The 21,093-nt window shown below is 40.7% G+C and overlaps 1 protein-coding gene across 1 annotated transcript in view; it reads left to right on the forward strand.

The window, feature by feature from the left end:
• disp1 (dispatched homolog 1 (Drosophila)) overlaps positions 1–21,093 on the forward strand; it is a 109,680-nt gene that overhangs the window by 39,651 nt on the left and 48,936 nt on the right. The window lies entirely within an intron of this gene.

Below are 21,093 nucleotides of genomic sequence, written 5' to 3' on the forward strand. Positions count from 1 at the left end.
AGTTTTAGTTTTAATTTTTACTAGTTTTAGTTTTTTTGAAATGGGGTATTTGTTGGCTGGGAGATTAAAAGAGGTCACAGTAAATTTTGCCTTTATTTCCTTTGTCTGATCCATCTTCATTGTGTATGAAAAAAGACAAAAAAGAAGGACATTTTCACTATAATTTTAGTTGGTTTTAGTTAGTTTTGTAACCACACAATACAGTTTCAGTTAGTTAATTAATTATCTTTTTTTAAACATAAAACTTAAATGTAACCTTAACCCTTAAAACAAAGTCTGAAATCTCCAAAAAGCCTTTAAAGAAGTGAGGACCGGCCGATATGTCCTCACTTTGCAAAAATGTCCTCACTGTGTTGGTTAAAAACGTGTTCCGGTCCTCACTATGTAGGAAGTGCAATTTACACACACACACACACACACACACAAATACAAATGGCCAACTCTAACCATTACTGGCATCGTGTCTGTCCCAGTGCAGAGCCTGATAGTGTATTGGGGTTTAGGATGCCAGTGGGGAAGGAAGGACCCTGCTGGCTTGTCAGCGTCTCTGACCCCTCTGTCACAATGGGTCCCTCTCCCCTCCCACTCATTTCCCTGCCAAGCTGGGAAGAGTAAATATTTATCATCCCCCACAACAATGGCCAGCTTGGAGGAGAAAGAGACTTCTTCATGCAAGCCCTGTAGACAAGGCTGGTGTCGGTCGGGGCCTACATTTGGGTTGCAGGAAGATTAAGATGAAGCCGAATTGTGGCACAACATTCCCTGATTTAGTGGTCATATTACTTCACCAGAACGGCCCTGTGTTCAAGTTTGTTTACACATAAAACCGCAATTCGAACCTGAGTCCTGAAAAACGACTAGAAAAAAAAAGATTTTATTGGTATTTCAACTCATTTTAGCGATGCTGCTGGTGTGGCTGTAGGCATGGCAGTGTTGGTTGGATTGTCATAACGTTTCATTTAATCATTTGTTGGTCTTTGAAGCTAAATTGGATAACTTAGATAATCCCCTGACTTTAATTCCTCTAGCACCACCATGAGGTTGACACTTGTGGGTTTGAGAACGGTGGCAAATGGGATACACACACACATACTTTCATGCACTAACTTGCCTGCCAATCACCACAATCATTTTTCAATTTGATGGGACGTGTGACTGCCCCACTGCTGCAGCAGCTTCATCCCATACTTTCAATGATGTTGTGTGCAGTGTATTTGAGGGGTGGTGGTGGCATTCAAGCAACTTAATGGTCAGTTTAAGGCTACTGGTATTTGTAATGGTATTGTAATTTGGTATTTGGTATTGTCCCAGCCCAAACCTTGTATAATTCAACAAACTCATTATTGCTAAGTTACAGTAGCTCCTGTATGTAACACTAAGTTAAAGTCATTGTAATATCAATGCCCTATTTAAAAAACAATAGCAGACAAACAGTGAAATTCGATCAGCGGTTGAAAGGATTAGTATTACTGACTGTTTCTTTTTCCTGCCCTTGAGACATGTCTGTTTCTTTCATCCCCTCCTGTCCTCTGCTGAGTAAGATTAGTGTCTATTCAACCACATACATCACAATTAATAGGCACGTGTTGAGGAGAGGGCCTGGCTGTAGCTGTATGGAAACAGAAGATGCTGAAGAGCGTCTTTGTTCCTTGCGTCACTTGCCACCACATTCGAGTGCCATTAACAGCCCCAAGGCCTGGCGACTGGTGCAGTGGCTGGCAGAAAGATGGATCCTACATTGTTGTACAGTACATGTGAACAAAAAGATTGAGACAAATTTTGAGAGAGACAAAAGAAGGACCAGGACTTGGTATTCACTGCATGCAGACACAGTAAGACTTACAATAGAAAGCAGATTGTATCTCGATACACTTTTCTACACAGCATTGTTGCTGACCCGGAATATATTCAGCACAGAATGTCATGTAATATGTTATCAAGACGAGGAAACACCTGTTTAAATGACTGAGGCAAAGCATATTACAAGCAGGTGCTTCCACACATGTTCAGTTTGAGGGATAATTGGGCAGTTAAACATTCCTTATGGTCATGTGTAGAAATGTTGGATAGGCTCAATCGCTAATTATTTTGGCTGTTGTGACACACAGAAGACTTTGCGTAACCATCTGATGCTACAGTTAGAACAAAGACTAAGGTTATGTGCTCCATGATCATAAACACATATTCCTTTTTCTTAGCTAATGAGAATACACAGCCGGTGACAGCAAATCAAATCAAGGACACCAGCTTGTTGGCACGCTCTCGCTCTCTCTCTCTCTCTCCCTCCCTCTCTCTTTAGGCCTGTTAATTGGCCCAATGAGATGAGTTTTGGCTGAGATCCATAATGACATACTAATATGTCAGATATGGTGTGAAATGGCAGGGGGTGAATAGTTGGCAGGGATGAGGGCTGGTGCCTGCCAGAAAATTTTATTATTACAGGACACTTTTATTCTGTGGTTTTAACTCTCTTTGTTGGCAACACCTTATTGAATGTTTTGTATGTTTTTATATTTCCTTGTGAGCACATTTCAGGCATAGGTGGAATGATTCCGGTACATGCAAAGTTATACAATCATGGAAACCTCTAACTGTAAAAGTCGAGGTTACTTTCACATCAACAGGAGTTGTGAGTACTCTCGTCTTGGCAGTAAGAGATGATAGTAAAACAGAAAACTGGCTGCGTATACGAGGGAATACCTTTCTCATTCTTTTTTTTTGCTACGCTGATGAACCAGCTCATTAATGAAATTTTGAGCTTTAAAAGAGGTAATGATAAGCACAGTTAACACATTTACCCTGCAACGCTGAGCCTAAGTTCTTTTGATTTGTTTGGCATGAAAAGTTAATGTAGCATGTGGAATTGAAACAATAACATAGAAAATGCCACATTGGAAAATAAAAGTTAGAGCCCCAACATATTTTTTATTTTGATATTGAATTGGCGTGATTCCAAAGGCTGTTAAACAGCTCTGGGTGCAGACATTCACTGGAATGGAGGTGCAATGAACATAAACATTCAGCAGTAAAGGGTGCAAACCTCTCCAGTTGCCTGGCAATCAGCTTTGCTAAATGTATGCCCAATTTGTGTTTTTGGTGGTTGATGTTGGACAATGATGACATGACTAAGGGTCTCCTGCCATCTGTGCTAACGTTCTCTGGTCAGATGGTGGTTTTAAATGTAAATATCAGAGGAAACACAGACGGAAAAAGGTAGAGAAGACGGGCACCAGCTAGGATCCCAATCACAAGGGCAAGCAAAACATCTCTGCGGCTGTGGCTCAGTTGGTAGAGTCGGTTGGCCCCCAACCTGAATACTGAACCCCAAATTGCTCCCAATGCTGTGTTCCTCGGTGTGTGAATGAATTCCCAATGGTGGCAGGTGGGACCGTGCAAGGTAGCCTCTGCCACCAGTATGAATGTGTGTGTGAAAGGGTGAATGAGCGCAGTCTGTAGTGTAAAGCGCTTTGAGTGGTCGCACAGCGACTAGAAAAGCGCTATATAAGTGCAGGTCCATTTACCATTTACCATTTACAATTTCAGTTTCCAGCCCTACATCCATCTCTTTATGGCTGGTAGGAGTTAAACCCTGAATGAAACCTGGTCACATGGATCTTCTCTGCTGGGCGTCCTACCGACACCAGTGAACAAGTGTCTGATCGTAGGCAGTAGGACTCGGCACTCGCATCAGTTTCCAAACTGTGGTGTCCTTGTTTTACTGTGGCTTGGGAGGATCCTGAAGCCCTGTTGACCTGTCCTTTTTGTGTGCTGATCTGACAGAGCAGAGGACTCTGACAAGACTCCGTTCTGATGGCGAACCATACTACACAATACACAAATTGAAGGTTGACCTACAGGTTCTGACCAGGTGTTTTCTTTATTGAATCAGTACATGATAAATCAGGCCAAAACATATGAGAAGCACTCTTCCCTATTGACTGTAATTTAGCATGAATGGAAAACTGCAATTACCATATGTAAAATGTTGTTGGCGCATTGTGCATGAAATTGAAGCTGTGCAATGTGGAAAACATCAAGAACAACAGTGTTGGCAGATGGTTGAGCATTAAAAGATCACACTGAGAGGACATATTTATTTTCAAGGCTTCTGGCATTGATTCATCTTGGTGTCACTGTCGGGGTATTTGTCTACCTAATGTGGAAATAATTTAAAAAACAGGTAACCCAGAAGTATGCTACCAGAGCCCTTTATCAGACAGATGCACATTTTAGATGGGAAAAAATAGTGAATTTCTGAGTTAACTTTCTTAAGCAAAGAACTTAATTAAAGAATATGTAATGTTATTAGACATTACTATATACATTATATCAACCAGTTCTAGCAATGAACATTGAGACAAATATAGAATTCATTAAATAAAAAAAACTAAAAACTAAATTGACATTAGTTTACGTCCAGTATTAGTCAAGGTAAATAGCTATATTACACCATTTCTTAACCACGTAGTTACCAATCAAGTGTAGTTTTTAATTTCAGTGCATATCAGAAAACTGATATAAACTGATATGCTTTTGGACGGCCAATATACAGTTATGGAAAAAATGATTAGACCACCCTTGTTTTCTTCAATTTCTTGTTCATTTTAATGCCTGGTACAACTAAAAGTACATTTATTGGACAAATATAACGATAACCAAAATAGCTCATGAGAGTTAAATGCAAGAGCTGATATCTAGCCATTATCCATGGGTTTCTTGATAATAACCAAAATCATTATCAAGAAAATCAAATAAAAAAAAAAAAGATTTAAAAAAATTAGCTCTTAAATTAAACTCTTATGAGCTATTTTTTGTTGTTATCATTATATTTATCCAAACAAATGTACCTTTAGTTGTACCAGGCATTAAAATGAACAATAAATTGAAGAAAACAAGGGTGGTCCAACCATTTTTTCCATGACTGCGGACCAATAATAGAGAGCAAACAAAATTGCGTATTTTTGTAGGCCAGCCTGGAAGTATCATCTCCATGAGGTCTATTGAGAATTCTCCTATGGGATTTTTGCTTTGGATTTTGGATCATTGCAGAAAATAAACTCTGTGGCAAACACACTTTTCTGATGCTTACACATTTTGTTCAGCAGGATAATCTTCACTAATAAACACCACTTGTGTTATGTTTGAGGCGTTGATGCAGCTGACAAAAGTTAAAAGCTAACCTTATGCTATAGCTATACCATGGTCACATGACTTGAGCATCACAGCCGTTAGCTTCAGTCTCTGACAAGCTAACCAGCCGTTTTGACAAGCTATCGAATCTGTAGCCTAATAAAGTGTTTATTGACATAATTTACAATCTACAAGAGTTTGCAATAGCACTGATAAACATGACGAGACGCTACAAGCTCCTAACCAAAAAACCCATTCAAATCCTCATTGAGTTTGAGAGGTTAGACCCCATGGCACTAAAATGCTAACTTACCTCTGGATAAAGAACTCATTCCTGCGGCGCCCTATATCAGTCAACAAATATATTGGTTGGGCTTTAAATCCCCCACAAATAGTCAGGTGATGTTGTTATTCAATTGCAGTGTTGCTGAGTGCTTTTTTTTTGACTGGTGGCCGGTCCACACTGGCAACGGATCCCAACGCAGGACTTGTTTTTGCTTGCTCGCTTGCCATATTGCCATAGTGTGAAAACACACCAATTTCAATTACAGTTCTACACAGCCGACTTAAGACTTGGAGGATCAGCACCAATCCCAAAGCTACAGACATCCTTGGTGTACCCCTGTTCCTCCCATTATAATTCCTGATGGGGGAGGCCCATTGACCCAAGCATGATGTAATTCCATAAGCCTGTCACTAATAATTTCCCCCTCATTTTTAATGACTCTGTGATGAATGCCAGACCAAAACTGGGCCCCCGTCATTTTCAGGGTGTGGAGTTTTTTTTCCTCCTCGTCTGCTTTTATAGCAATTTTACACTGTTTATAAATATTTATGCACATATACAGACAGCTAATAAAGTCAGCATTGGTGAAGGGAAACTGGACAACTTTCCACTTATTTTCATTTTTTGAGCATTACTGTTCCTTTCTGCCGCCCCACTCCCTGCTGCCAAAAAGCTGTACCCACGATTTGAGTCATAATAATAACAAGTTGTTTTCTCACCAAAGAAAGAAAAGAAAAATTGCAAACAGACTCTTGGTCCAAATAAGTATGCGTGTACATGCATACCCTCATGTGTCAGACAGACTGGGTTGAGGGATGTCACACATCTGCACATGCCCGCACGTTTTCACAGCCTCACCCATGCACGCTGTGTCACACACACCTGTACACACACAGACACCTGTAGGCCCTTTTTCCCCTCGTGGTACTGTATCGGTTTTCTGTTTGATGTAGAGTTTGTTTTTGGTTGTCGAGGCTCACTGGCTGCGGAGGAGTCAGATGTTGTGAGAAGTAGACGGGCTGTCAGGAGGAGAAAGGGGCACCGTTATTGTCTCAGGGTGTTTATTTTTTTGAAGATGGCATCTTTGATCAAAAATATTCATACAGTAGGTTTTAGGAATGAGAAAACACTCTCATACACACATTTTCTGCACTCCATCTGCAGTATTATATCCAACAGTGTGTGTGTGTGTGTGTGTGTGTGTGTGTGTGTGTGTGAGAGAGAGAAACAGGAGTACTTATATGGGATTATTTCTATGGGTCCATTTGTCAAAGTGCACATTTATCATTAAGCCCACTGGTGTCAGACCTGCTGCTTTCCCACCACGTCTCTATTACGCTCTGCTGGTACTCACTTTGACACTCAACACCTGACCTGACACACACAGTCAGTCATACACACACACACGCACTTCTGCACAGAAAAAACATGCACACACATTTGTGCACAATGTCTTTCAAATATGTTGAATGAAAAAGATGAATGATTTCAAAGAAATGTATCTGAGTGAGAGACAGGTCTCAGTCCTGCCCTGAAAGTCAAGATGAATTCTCTACATTCTGGTTTTAAGCATTTTCTGTTTTTTCCATTCTTCTTTCTCATGCTTGACTTTGGGCTGCTCCAGCCTACTCTAATTGCATTGCAGGCTTGTTTTGTATTCTGTCCCTGCAGTGTATTTCACTAATGAGACTAGATTCCACCGTGCTTATTTTTGCCATTCCACATTGTGCTTAAATGATCATGAACCAGAACCATGAACTCTGAAAGCATCCTTCAGCTGCTCCTCAACCAGACACGCAGGGCTCAATCTGTCTCGACAGCGAGCATCTGCTCTGCGAAAGTGTCTTTGAACACGATGTCCCTGCAGAACTGTAAAAACTTAATGTCTCTCACCTGCCTGTGAACATATTCAGCTGTATTTGTGTATCTTATAACTTACTATCCTCTGATGTTCAGTTTTAGGGGCATTACTCATCTGCATTATTTGGAAAATCTGAGGAAAAAAAACCTGGTGCTAATTTCACCCCTCTTAGCCCATTTAGAAGGCAATTATGTTCCAAACACGAAACATATTGAATTGAATTTCTACTCTAAATTACTGGCAATCAATAAAAACTAATTGTAATTGAGTTAAAAATTAATAATATTTTAACAAAAACAGTTTTAAGTTTAGTTAGCTTAGTTTATTCATTTTTTATGAGTGGCTAACTCAAAATAAAACATTATGTATATGCAATATTGTTAACAAAAATGAAAAAAAAAAAAAAAGTTTTTTCCCAAAAACAGTATGCTCAAAGTGTCCTGAGTTGTATATTCTGTGTACATAATGTATAGAATGCATTATAAACTGATTCTATCATTAAAAAAAATCAAATCCAAACAGTCGAAATACATCAAAACAACATTTCACTATTAATTTCTCCCCAGTGACAGTCCCTTCAAATGGATAGATCTTTGATGTATAAGTAATATAACATCACATAGTTCAAACATAAATTATGTATTATACTTTGGATGAAAGCGCTATATAAGTGCACCCCATATGTATTTTAAAAATATGATTAATACATTAAAATATTCCTAAATCCTCCTTATCGATAAATTGGTTAAGGTTCAATTAATTATAAAAATAATTGACAGATAGAATGAAAATAATCACAAGTTGCAGCCCTCGTAATGAATCCAATCTGTAGCACGGTTCATGTTGGGGGTTTCCCCCACTGTTTCAGATGAGGAGAGAGATAACTTAAGACAGAGGCAGAGGGAGAGCTGAGGAGACGAGGCAGTGAGAGAGATGTGAGATGAACATTATGTTAGACTGTCAAGTGACTGTGTTTGTGGAGAGGAGAGCAGCTGCAGAGGCCCTGCTTCCCGTCTCGCTGGCGCACACTTCCCCGCAGGGAGCGGGAAGTCTAAGTGCCCTGAGCTCCGCTCTAACGGCCCCCAAAACCCTAGACAACCCTCCCTCATACACACATGCATACATACCCTATGTTACATGCATACATGCCTCGTAGACTCTAGGGCACTGTTACTTGGTTGATTTCTGCCGGACTTCCTCTTTCCTTTAGTATTTCTGTCCCACAGTATCATTTGAGTTCAATTCAGCAGCCTATATTGGCATAGACACGATTACATTAGCATCCAGTGTTAGAGCCAGGGCTCTTAAAGCCTCCCGCACTCTGCCCTGGTTCTTTTGTTCTAGACAACTGAATCAGTTTAACATTTTTTGAAAGAATAATAACCAAATGCAATGAGCAGTGCTGGACTCTGCTGTGTCTGTGCCGGGATCACCAGTCAGAGTGCCAACAAATTTCTCAATTTACAGTTATCTTCTAGGTGTGGGACCCAACCCGACAGCAGGTTGGACTTTTTCGCGTTTGGTCAATTTAGGATGGTGACACAGTAGCCAACCCATACCGGTCACCTTGTCATTTCAAATCTATGGTGTTTTGTTTGTATATGTATCTTTCTTACTGAAATAGCTGCACCCTGACCTAGTTCTAATCGGTTTTCAGGAAAGTTTCAATAAGAGGGCACGATGGGGTCTCTTAACCAACAGCCAAATAGAAGAAGTGAGCCTTGCTCAGGATGGGGGCAGGAGGTGCCCCCTTGACCTGCAGTTCAATAGGGGAACTATACTGTAAATGTTCTTTGAGCATTCTTCTGCAAATTTACTGAAGTTTTCATAACAAAAAACAGTTTAAACACTTCAGTAACAGTTAAGCTAAGCTAAGCTAAATATCCCTATCGTTCAACAGGAAGAACAGGCTAAAGTGGAACAAGTTGATTCTGTGTTAATTTTATCGATCTATCTAACATGTACATAGAGCAGCTAGTTGGAGCCAGAAAGCCTTTTCGTCAGTCTCATTCTCCTCCTTCCTTTCCAGCCCTGTACCCCCCCCCCCAAACCCCCAAAGGCCCTCCAAGAGCCCACTTGTCCTTCAGTGAGATGACACAGGATGAAGTCACTCCATTTGCCTTGGCATCGGCGTCTTTGTTTCAGGCACTGTGGTGATGTGCCAAGGGCTATGTTCTCACAGCAGAGCGTTCTGCCCATTGCTCTTTGAGAGGGACAAGGCCATAAAAAACTAAAGTATCCTCTGTGTAGCACAACAAATTGCAGTGTAGGACAGAGCGTGCCAAACCCCAGCAGAGCAGGAAACTTTTTTTGTGTCCATCATCTACTGGGGCTAGTACATTACACTATTCATCTACATTGCTAATTTGCAATCCAGCCACATTTAAACAGAGTAGGTAATAGTTGGCAACTGATAGCAGATTACTTCAAATGAAACAACTGTCCAGCATTTGATTGGTGGTGGTTGGAGGATTTTATTCTGATTCTTGTTGCATTTGTTGAACCAGTTTCAAGTTGTCAGCTGAAAAAAAACCCAATTGGTTGTTAATGCTGTAAAATGGTTAAGTATAGCCGACCAAACCACTTCCTTAAGGTTATGCACCAAAACGAGGTTGGGAAAAACACAAGATAAGACATTTTTAATCCTGCAGTGAGGACATTTTGTAAAAAGATTGCTACCACAGGGCACCTCCATGTTTTCGTCTCGCCGTTGACTCTTTCAAAGTGTGTTCTCTCTTCATCAAAGTTTACTGTAACATTTTGATGGCTTAAAAGTGTCTTGTTCAGAGTTCCTTTCGACTAAAAATACTGTTAGGGGTCAGCTGTTAATTTTGATTAACGGATGCCCCTTGCTAACCCAGCCAGCTTACTAGCATTAACGCTAGCAGATCACATATCATCTTTTTGGATCCCGATCTGTTCTGGGCATCTGCTGGTTGCAAAAAAACAAGACAGTAATGGGAAAAAATTAATATTGTGATGGCTTCAAACCAAGATGATGATGGCGAAAAAAAACAAGAGGACGATGGTCTGAAACCAAGATGACAAAAGCCAAAATATCAAACTCAAGGCTACATGCAGTGACTACATGCACTATTTTGATTCAGTCTGCAACCAATCAGATTGCTTGATTTGAGCTATTCCTTGTACATATTAGAACTTCACTGAATGTCAGAGATTTAGATCTGAGGCATTTCTTTTTTTTTGTTGTTGCTGAAAGTTGTTAAAAGCTAAAGCTTAATGCATTAAATATGGTATCCCAACCTTCACTTCTGATAAGCATGTTTAGATTTGGAGTCAGATTCAATAAAACGCGGTTTACCAGGAACACTAGGTAGATGGCTTGGTTTATCTTTGTACCTTAATCTCAAGGGTCGGAGTGCAGACAGTTCATGATATTTTGCTAAGCATTCCCTGAGCTAACATTCAACATATATTGCATGCTGGTGATTTTCAAATGTTTGTTTTAATAAAAGCTGGAACCAGGCTCTGAAGCTCTCAGTGGCCCTGACATTGTTAGAGAAATTCTTTGGAAACAATATAATATAGAGCAAACAAAAACAGATCTTTTTCCATGGTTTGGGAATTGACATTTCGAGACAAACTTGTCGAACAGTGTGAGCTCTTGTAGTGACACTTTTCAGAAGTGTAGTAATAACTCTAAATGATATCCCGCAGGTCCTTCAGTCATTTGTGGTGCTGGCAGCTGGGGTGAATAAGATACCAACAGCAACAACACAGACAGTCAGTATTATGAATATGTTTTGTGGTGACCCTGTGTGATATTCTTGTGGTCAGACACAAATAATACTTTGTACTGTTTGAAAAGCACTGCAGTGGATAAGATCTGAAGACTTGATGGAAAACAGTCCCACACAAAACGGCGGAATAGAGCGTGTGATGAACATCCTGTGAAGAGAAGTTTAGCTCGTATATTAAGCTCATCTGTCCGCGATAAGGTTGGCAATTGTGTAGATCCTTGGAAAGCGGCAATGATGACTGAGATGAAGTGCTTTGAAGTGGCCTGGAAGTCAAGGAGAAGGTTCTACGCTGGCCTCGTCTGCATTCCAGCTGCTGACTGTGGTGACACTTCAGCGACACTTCAGCTTTCATATTTCTTTGTGTCTGGAGTTCTTATTTGGAGAAAGAAAGGGACAGAGTTTTGTCTCTCCCTCCCTGATCCCTTCCCTCTCAACATGACACCTTTTCCATCCTTCTTTCTCACAGTTTGTTCCCCTAAACTCTCCTTCCTTTCGTCCTTCTGCACATCCCCAGCTCTGTCTCAGTAGTTCTGACTGCCAAAAGGTTTATGACAGCAGGATGTGATCTCACACCTCCTCCAACATTTTCAACCACACACAAAAATTTCATGTTTTTTTTCTTTCCCTTTTTCTTCTCTGAGGCCATCTCGTCCCCCACCCTCAGGGGCCCCCGGAGGCCCCCGGAGAAATTTGACACACAGATGCGATCTTTCAGGTTTTATCACAGTTTTCCTTCAGAGCCATGTTAGCCCCTTTCTGCTGTGGATTCGTACTGTCAGACATTATATTCTCCAGGCCTTTGTTTGCTGCCTTAAAATATGACTTAACTCAAGTGCTCTAAACATTTCTAAACAACACTTGTTTTGATATTTTTCAATGTTTTCCGCCTGTCGTGTTCAGCTGAGTAATGATGTGGGTTCGATTTTAAAGTTTGGGGAGACAGAATAAGTCAGGGGCTCTTCAATCTGACAAAAAGGAAAAAAATGAGTGCTGAAGCATATGGTCGATTAATAGAAAAGTGATAATCAATTTGATAATTAGTTAATAATTTTAGTCAATTATCGAGTAGAAGTGGCAAACATTCTTTAGTTCCAGCTCCTCAGATTTAAGGATCTGCATTTTTTTCTCAACATGCTACTGAAATATTAAGATATCCTAAAGCACTCACAATCGGCCCAGTCTTCCCGCCTCAGCGTCCAGTTCACACCAGTCTGCAAGTGAATAACGCATGTGCAAAATCACCACTCAGTAGCAGCTCAGTAGCAGCTCAGAAAAGTACCTACCTGAGGCAGGTACTTTCTGAGCCAATACCTGAGCCGCTAACCAGTGAAGTTGGGCGGATCTTGGGCAGATCTTGGGCTGATCCTCTCTCCCAAGTCACACCCATAGCAGCTCACTAGAGAGAGAAGTACCTAATGGAAATGTGCCTATGGAGTGTATAAAATATGAACGTAGCCTCAGTGATGTCACCTATAGGTTTCTGAAGAGCCGGTGGCTGTCCCCATCTGGGTGGTTTCTGACTCCTAACTTCTGGCAAATCCAAAAAGGTCGAGCGTGGGTGAGATGAGGCGGGCTTATTGCAGTGGCTATCCACCTGTGAGGTCAGCCACCTGTCACTCAATGTGCCCGACTATAAATTAAACAAGAGAGTTATATAAAATTGAATCCGCCTCATAGTTGTCATGAACAAGATAATTAGCTATAGAGAACAAAACTGTTTTCGTACCAACCTGTAAACATGCTTATTTTTGCTGTAAAGTTGAACATTTTAACATAAGTGGAGTAAAGATTGACTCCCTTTTGGAGCCAACCTCAAGTGGCCATTCGATGAATTGTAGTTTGTGTCACCTCCGTATTATCTTTACTTCTTCAGCCCTAGAGGTTGCAATTTGAAGTTTCATAGATCAAACAATTAAGCAGACTATCACAAAAAAGCATCAGTGTTTCGCCCACCCCCATTAGGCCCCCCAAACATATTTTTTTTAATGAAAAAAATTATGCAGCAGCAGCGTGAGTCAAAAAACGTCTTTTCCTCAGACTTAAAAACATCAAATTACTAAAATGCAATTTCATAACAGTGTCGGTAGCCTACTGGTTACCAACAGGCTTGGTAGTGAACAACACACACAGATTCAGTGTTTTAAAGTTTCCAACCTCAGAAAAAGAAAAAAAAGCTACATTGCTCTTCAACTGGTCATATGGTTACTAAGGAGACGGTTTGGCCTTGTGTGCTCTGATTAATCTGACACACTATGTGTTATCAGTTTTGTTTAAATGAAAACTCCACTCCTGACTTTGGCGCCTGGTCTTCACCAATGTTTTGAAAGAAGGAAATAACAGGAGGAGCAGGCGAACTAGCTTTACATGTGACATATTTCCTTTCATACAAGTGCTGAATGGTTCTTGTGGATTTGGTTAAAGTAGCTGATAAATGTTTGAAAAACGAGTCTAACTGTTAAATATCCAGAGAAGCTATGAAGTTTTAACTTTGAGCATGGACTTTAGTGTGGTGATAAAATAATATATATTGTGTTAAAACTCTCTCTTCTCTGCCGTCATATTGTTTCCAAAATGTATGTCATTGTTAGCATGTATCCAAAAACACTTTTCACTTAAAGACAGTATTCCCTTGCATCCTTGCATGCACTGGCAAAAAGAAAAAGATTTTATCACAGGGAATTCACATGCATTAACATAAAGAAACAACAACAAAAAAGACACAATTACACAAAAATACACCGGCTGCCTTCCCAGAGGTTGGGCGACACACAAAGTGTTTGTTGAGTAGGCGCAGGGGGGGGATGTTGGCTTTGTGTATGTTTGTGCAGTTCCTCAAAGGCTGTTCCCATCCTTATGAGCAAACGCTAACTTTGGTCCCCTCAAAGAGGAACTCTCTCTTCCATTAATTCTCACACACAAACATCTGTCCACCAAATTCCTCCTAAACAGCCTTTTGTGTGAGTTGTCTCTCTCTTCTCTGCATGTCTGTCCATCTGCCTCTTATCCTTCCTTCTGACTTTCCCTCTTTCCGTTCTGCATAGCTTCCCCGTCGCCACGATTGTGTCCGAGATCAAACCAGGACTGTTCAAACAAATTAAGATCTCTGCTCTCCCTCTCTGCAGACACTCCTCGTTTGCTGGACTCTTCTCTTGCTGCCTCCTCTCTTCTACTAGATAAGAGCCCTGCGTTTGCATACCGCCACTCTCCCTTCTTTACTTTCTCCTATTTTGGTCCATCCCTCCCCACCCCTCTCTCTCTGAAAGACAACAGAAAGTAGAGTTCTGATTGAACTATGTCTTTTCCCAGACTAGGAAGTTGCTCAGGCACTTGAAAATGGAAGAAGGGGAGTCGGAGAGGAGGGGGGAAGAGAGACAGGGGTGATCTTTTTTGAAGAATGACAAAAGCTGCTGCAAAGCCCCTAACACCATGTGAAATCCTAAGGAAAAACAGCATAATTACAAGGCTGAGCCTAGTTTTGTGCCAAAAGTGTGCATATTTTAATGTGATAAAGCAACAGCAGTGAAACAACAGGCCTCTGTTTCTAATTTTTAAACATTGTCTTGTTCCTTTGCCAAATAATCGCAGCTGGCCAGTATTGATTCGAAAACCTGATGGTAGAATTTAATCTTTGGCGCATGCTTTAAAAAAAAAAAAGTCTGATTCCAAAGGCAAACTTTATAGAGAATCTGTTTTCATCTATCTTAAAATCAAATCATATATACTTTGTGAGAGGTGGTGTTTCCCTTTAAAAACTAACATTTTGACTTTGGCCAAAGGGGATAATTTTAAATAGAAAGTTCATATAAAGACTATGGAAATGATGGCAGCAAGGGCACCCCAGTGCCCAGATGATGAATCAATAACTTTAGCTCTCCTCTGACATTTTTCCAGCTCCGTGAAGTTCACATTTGTGATCTGAAGTTAAATTTCTAGACAATTATTGGATAGATTACCATGACCTTTGGTACTCACATTCATGTCCACTTCTAGATAATTGCAATAACAATATCATCTGGTTAGAGTTTTAGTTTGTCTAGCATTTTTTGTCTTGTCATTTTTTTCAACAACACCCAGCACTCAGACCCAACAACACCCATGTCAGACCGCTACATCCACACATTTAAGTGGATACATTTGGCTGTGCCACTTTAAGGTGTGGCCAGGCCAGTTTGCCCAGATCTGAATGAAGTGATTTTCCATTCTTTTACCAATGACATTGATCTGATTTTTAGTGCTCCGAAAAAACCAGAGAGTAGCACAGGGAAATTCATTTGTGAATTCTTCTATTGTAGGCTAGAAATATGGAGACATAAGCCCCTTTCATAGTGCGGTCCCGCAAATGTCCCACTATATTGCTGGAAAGATCTGTGCCGGCTTCACCTTAGGGCATTCATAATGATCCCGCGAAGGGGTGATATTTGTGCCCTTTCATAGTGCAGTCTGGCGTCGCGGAACAAGGTTGGAGGACAGTGGGAGGAAACAACAGTGACGTGCGACCGAGCAGCAGCAGTTCTGTGCAGTAGCACATTGCTAATGGGCTACACTGTTAGCTCTGTAGCAGTACAGTGTGTATGTGCACTCATGTGACATGAAACGGCACTATGAAAGGGGCTAGCAGAGGTATGTTCTGAAATTATGGCCGATATTATCCCCTGAATAGAAGTGAATGGGTCCACCATGTTGTGGTGGTTGAGCAGAGACATGCTGTATCCAGATGACCTATCTGTCTGTTTCTTATCATTTCCTTTCATACACAACAAAGATAAAAGAAAACGACAGACACAGGAGTGAGGAAAAAACGCATTTGGCTCGAACTATAAGAGACTGGCAGAGTGGTTTAGCTGCACTTCTGGTCAACATTCTTTACCGAGGTGTTGACTGGCAGCTCGAGGGTGTGAATGACATCACATGCACATGCTTGATTCACAATGGTCGGCAGGTGCAATATCCAAAGGCGAGGATACTTGTTGATTTGTGGATGATGAAAAGAGTTTAGTGTGCTATGATTCGAAAATCATTTGAGAGCATAAACCAATGCTGAGCCAAAATTCTCTCCCTGACATCTCAACATAATTTTACACAGCCCAGAACTGACACAAATGAAAGAAACAAATAAAAATATTTCAGAATACAGTTAAAATATCTTCTGCCTTTGGTGTGGAGCCCTTTTAATCAGAACCATTCTGCTACACTGACAGAAAAAAACTCACTTTCCCTCTTTAGCAAAAATATTGTGATCAAATCTAACCCAAAAGACTTACAGTTGTACAAGTGACAAGCTAAATGAAATGAAATACACTGAAAATGTATCCAGCAGTGACAAATAGGGATGGGTACCTTTCACATTTGAACCGATACAGTACCGATACTCAGTACCTGGGAATCGATACCGGTACTCAACGGTACCAATTTTCGGTACTTTTGCGATTGTTTATGTGGTAATAAATGTTAATTTGTTTAATAATAAAATCTAATTTTTTCAATTCAACATATTTATTTCTCAAAATATAAACTTTAAAAAATATATCCAAACAATATAAAATCCAGGATGAGCAGTGCTTTATTGTTGAGCGAACGTGCATTTTGTAACATGAAGGTTGCAGTGTTATCAAAGAATGCAGAGGAGCTCTCAGGTGGCAAGTGCACGGGGGAGAAAAAAAAAAGGTTGCAAGTGCACGTGTGATTTGTTGTGATGACGTCGTAGCTGTGCTGCGCAGCACCGGTCAGAGAGTATTGTGGTTGGGAAAAAACAAAGTTGAGTCGGGCTGCTCTGTGCACATATCGAGGATGACGCAGGAGTCCGAGGGATTTAATTTTAGCGAGGCAGTTTGGAGTAAAGTGGCAGGTAATATTCCTGAGTTGAAGAGCGGAGTATTAGCGGAGGACCGGAGATGCAGCAGCTAGTTGCTAGCTGCTAATGACTGGTCTACAGACGAACGGAGAGAGCAAACGGAGTAAGGAAGGTCCAACCTGGAGGCAGACGAAGGCCAAGCCCGGGTAGAGACATTGGAGAGATAGCAGCTGGCGGCTAGCAGGACTAGAGCCGGGCTGTTCGTCCCTGCGCCGGGTTGGAAGAGAGCAGCAGCTAGTGGCTAGTGGCCGCGGTGAGCAGACAGGACCAGACGAGGAGGTAAATAAATAAAAAAAAATAGTGCGATCGTCAGCACGCTTGTTAATCAAAGACGTTAAATGAAAACAGGGTGAAATCAATGATCAGTTTAAAGTTAACGCCGTTAAGGTACCGAAACATGGTACCGTTTGATTTTACATGAATCGGTACTCGGTAGTACCAACGGAATTCGGTCGGTACCTATAAAAGTACCGAATTCGGTACCCATCCCTAGTGACAAAGGACTGTAAATAATTGTGTAAGTCAGTACTCAAGTGGTTTTATTTCCTATTATTAAAGGGGTTGCAAGATAAAGTGGAGGGATCATGAGACAGTCTAAAGGATGTGTTAAACCCCTTTTCAACCAAGGCAGTTCCAGTTCCTAATCTTGAATTGAAACCATTGAAATATAGTATTCTGTCACTCCAAACAGGACAGTTAAATAAAAGTGGATGATGCAATACAGCTAATAAGCTACTGTACCTTCCTCCATTCTGGACTCTACTTTGTCAAGACACGTTGCAATTGTCAACATTACATTTTTGCACAGAAAATTGCGAATCCACTGATGACCAGTTGCACCAGCGTGTGGCTGAGAGCAGTGGCATGTCCAGGCAGTGAAATCTGATTTGCCTACCCCAGGTGCCACCCCAATATCTTAAGCTATGATTGGCTATCTAACCCACTTTAATTTGATTTTGTTGGTACTGTACTTTAAATGGTAAATTCCTAAACATGGGGGGAAAAATTGATACAGCAATAGGGCTCGGCGATATATCGATATAAAAAATATATCGATATAGTTCAAATTTTTATTTCTTTTTTTTAATATATAAATGCTGCCCTTACTAGGGTTTGTCATATAAAAGATTGGCCTTTTTTATTTCATAGGCTTTTTTTATTTAGAAATAAAAGTTTTATTTAAATTTGCACTTTATTGAGCTTTGATTTAAAAAAAAAAAAAAAAGGTACTTCTGTTGTTATACATTATTTATGTTCACTTAAATAAACAATTTCAATAAAACTGCTTGTGAGATGTGGCTTTGACTTTGACTGAACATTTGCTCTCACTTTGCAAAAAATATTGGGATATATATCGTATATCGATATTCAGTGTGAATATATCGGGATATGACTTTTGGTCCATATCGCCCAGCCCTACAGCATAATATTTTAATATTTGGCGTGGCAATATTATATCGATTCATGGCCGCCAAGTATCCATATAAAGCGTTTAGTTAGCGTTAGTATTTTTGCCATTTTTTTTTTTTTTTCGTAGGCCGTATTGGGCTCACTTTTGAGAATATACTGGAAACAATATATAGGAATCTATATTCATCATGGGCATTAAATGGTAATATACTGTATTGCAATACTCACCATATCGCAAAATGCTTAAAATTGCAAAATAATATTGCATTGTGACTCAAGTAATTGGATAAAATCGTATCATCGGGACTCTTGTGATTCCCACTTCTATAATTCATGTTATTCTGATGTGTGTGCACACGCAGATACTTCATGCCATGGCTGCATAAGTCAGTGCCCCTCATGGGCCAACCCAATTAGACACACCACTATCTGAGGTTTCCAACATAGTCTCTAACTGCAGAGATAACATTAAAATGAATAGATTTTTGCTGCCAAATTTGAAATGACCAGTCCTTAAAGCTGTTGTTTTGGTGCTGCTTTTCAGGCTTTGCTTCAAGGACATGCAGCATTGCCCTTGTCATGCATTAGAACATAAATTAACATAGTGAGCTTTATGTCTGCTGAAACTCGCCTATACATTGTGACAAAAGAGCCCAAACCAGCCACATGTCTTATTTAATGTCAAGTCTAAACCTAAAGACCATTATAGGCAAGCAATCTCCACTGTTTCATTGTATATCTTTATGCCTTTAATCGTATCATACAGTGCATACACATACACACAAAGCGACACATAGGCCCCTTTACTTGGAAACATTACAAAGAAAAAAACAACAAACTAGAACATATGCACATGTGTGAGACATATGGCTCCTCAAGAGTGCTAAATCAAGCTTTCCTTAAGTGTTTTCCATATAATACATTGTTTTTTCCTCAGATTTACAGTGTACAGCAGAGTGGCAGAAATGAAATCAAACCTGAGGCCTCCTGTTCCTACATTTGAATGCAGGTTAACTTAGACATTAGCTCTTATTGGGGTTTCAGCCATTCTGCAGCTCCCTTGGGTCCTTGTGGGTAGACGTCAGGGGGCTCAGTGCTAATCGGGTGGGAGATGTCCGTCCTCACCGCCAAGGTGTCGAAGGGATAAGGTTTCCTTGGTTTCCGCATCTCAGACCTACAGAAGCCAGGGAGCAATGTGAGCAGTGCTGCCTGAGAGCGCCTGTATACTTCCTTTCTCAGTCTCTTATTCATTATGTTTAACATAGTTACACCTCTTTCTTTTTTTCTCTTAGTTCACTTATCAACATACACTCTTGATTCCACCTTTTTATGTCCTCTTTCAGGTCTCACTTTTTCTTTTATCCTCTTTCCCTCTCTTTCTTGTTAGCCAGACATTATCACATGCAGGGGTAGCTGCAATGCTCTGAGGGCGTCTAGGATTACCTGCTGCCTTCCTGCGTGTATGTCGAAGCACATTACAATCCAGCATCTGAACACTCTGCTATTAGATAACTGTTAATGTGCTTTCAAATCACACAACGAGTTGGATCATGTTTAAACTTACACGACGAAGCCCTTTGTGGAAAGAGTTTTTTTCCCCTACTCTGTTTTCTCCTTTTTTTTTTTTGCAGCTGTTTGAGGTTTTATGCCCTCCTCTCTGTGTTGGGCATGGAGAGAAAACAACAATTTGCTGTTTGGGTTGCATGTCTGTTCTGTGTGCCACATTTTCTTCAGTGAGCAAATCCACAATGAAAGGCAAGGCGAGTTATTCTAACCCCCAAATTTGGAATTAGCCTTGGAAAAATGATTCAAAACAAAGATTGAAGACACATTAAACATTATTTTTGATGTGCTATGCCAAAGCCTTAAATGGTTCAGAAACATCTTGTCCTCCTCTGTCCTTCACTCCCTCCCTCTTTAACGGTCACCCCTCTTCTTCTTTTTTTTTGTTGTCCGCTAAACCTGTCACTTTGATGAGTTGTGTGCAATCATCCCATGGGCCGTGGGGCTTTCACCAGGGCCTCCGTCCTTCCTGGTACAGTGCGGCCTTTGATGTGGTTCCTTCTTTAGCTATACACGGGTAGGCCTTTGCTCTGGCTAGCTGAACCCAAACTCAGCTGCTCTAATGCATTTTAACACCACATATCAACTTAATGTTGATCTTGGTGGTGGTAAGCAGCTGGACAGTGGTGCTCGTGCTGAAATGCCTGTGTTGTTGCTGCAGTGGAAGGCATTGTTGTCCTGAGGTGACCGGCAGCATGACCACCATCAGTGGGCTGATGATGGGCTGCAGCATCCATGGGGAGCTGGCCTTGAGCCTCAGCAGCATGTTATGAAGAATGTCTGGGTCCTGAAAACAACAGTATTGAGATGTTTCTTACACTGGGTTTTCACAGGCAGCTTTTTTCAAATGCAACTCCGCTGTTACAGACAAGTACAGCAGACTCCAAGCAGAATTGTGTCACTGTGGCACAGAAGTTATGCCCTTTTTGCCATCATAAAGAATAATTGCCAACTTGTTAATAAGTACTATAATGATTTCATACGTTAGCATGAACTACTGTTCACGTTCACTTAATAAATATGTAATGTTTTGCCGAAAAAGCAGAGTAACTGGTTAACTTAGCTAGCTAATGTTAGCTTTGAAAAGCTAAAAAGTTGCTACAAACAAGCTAACATTAGCCACCAATATGGCTTTGATATTAAATTGCTGCCACAGCATGATATCTGTTTGGGAGAATATACTGGAGGCACATTCACAAGTCTCCCATTGGCAGCTCAAGTTTTGGAGAGC

Source organism: Centropristis striata, chromosome 18 (assembly GCF_030273125.1).
Source record: "Centropristis striata isolate RG_2023a ecotype Rhode Island chromosome 18, C.striata_1.0, whole genome shotgun sequence".
NCBI lineage: Eukaryota > Metazoa > Chordata > Actinopteri > Perciformes > Serranidae > Centropristis > Centropristis striata.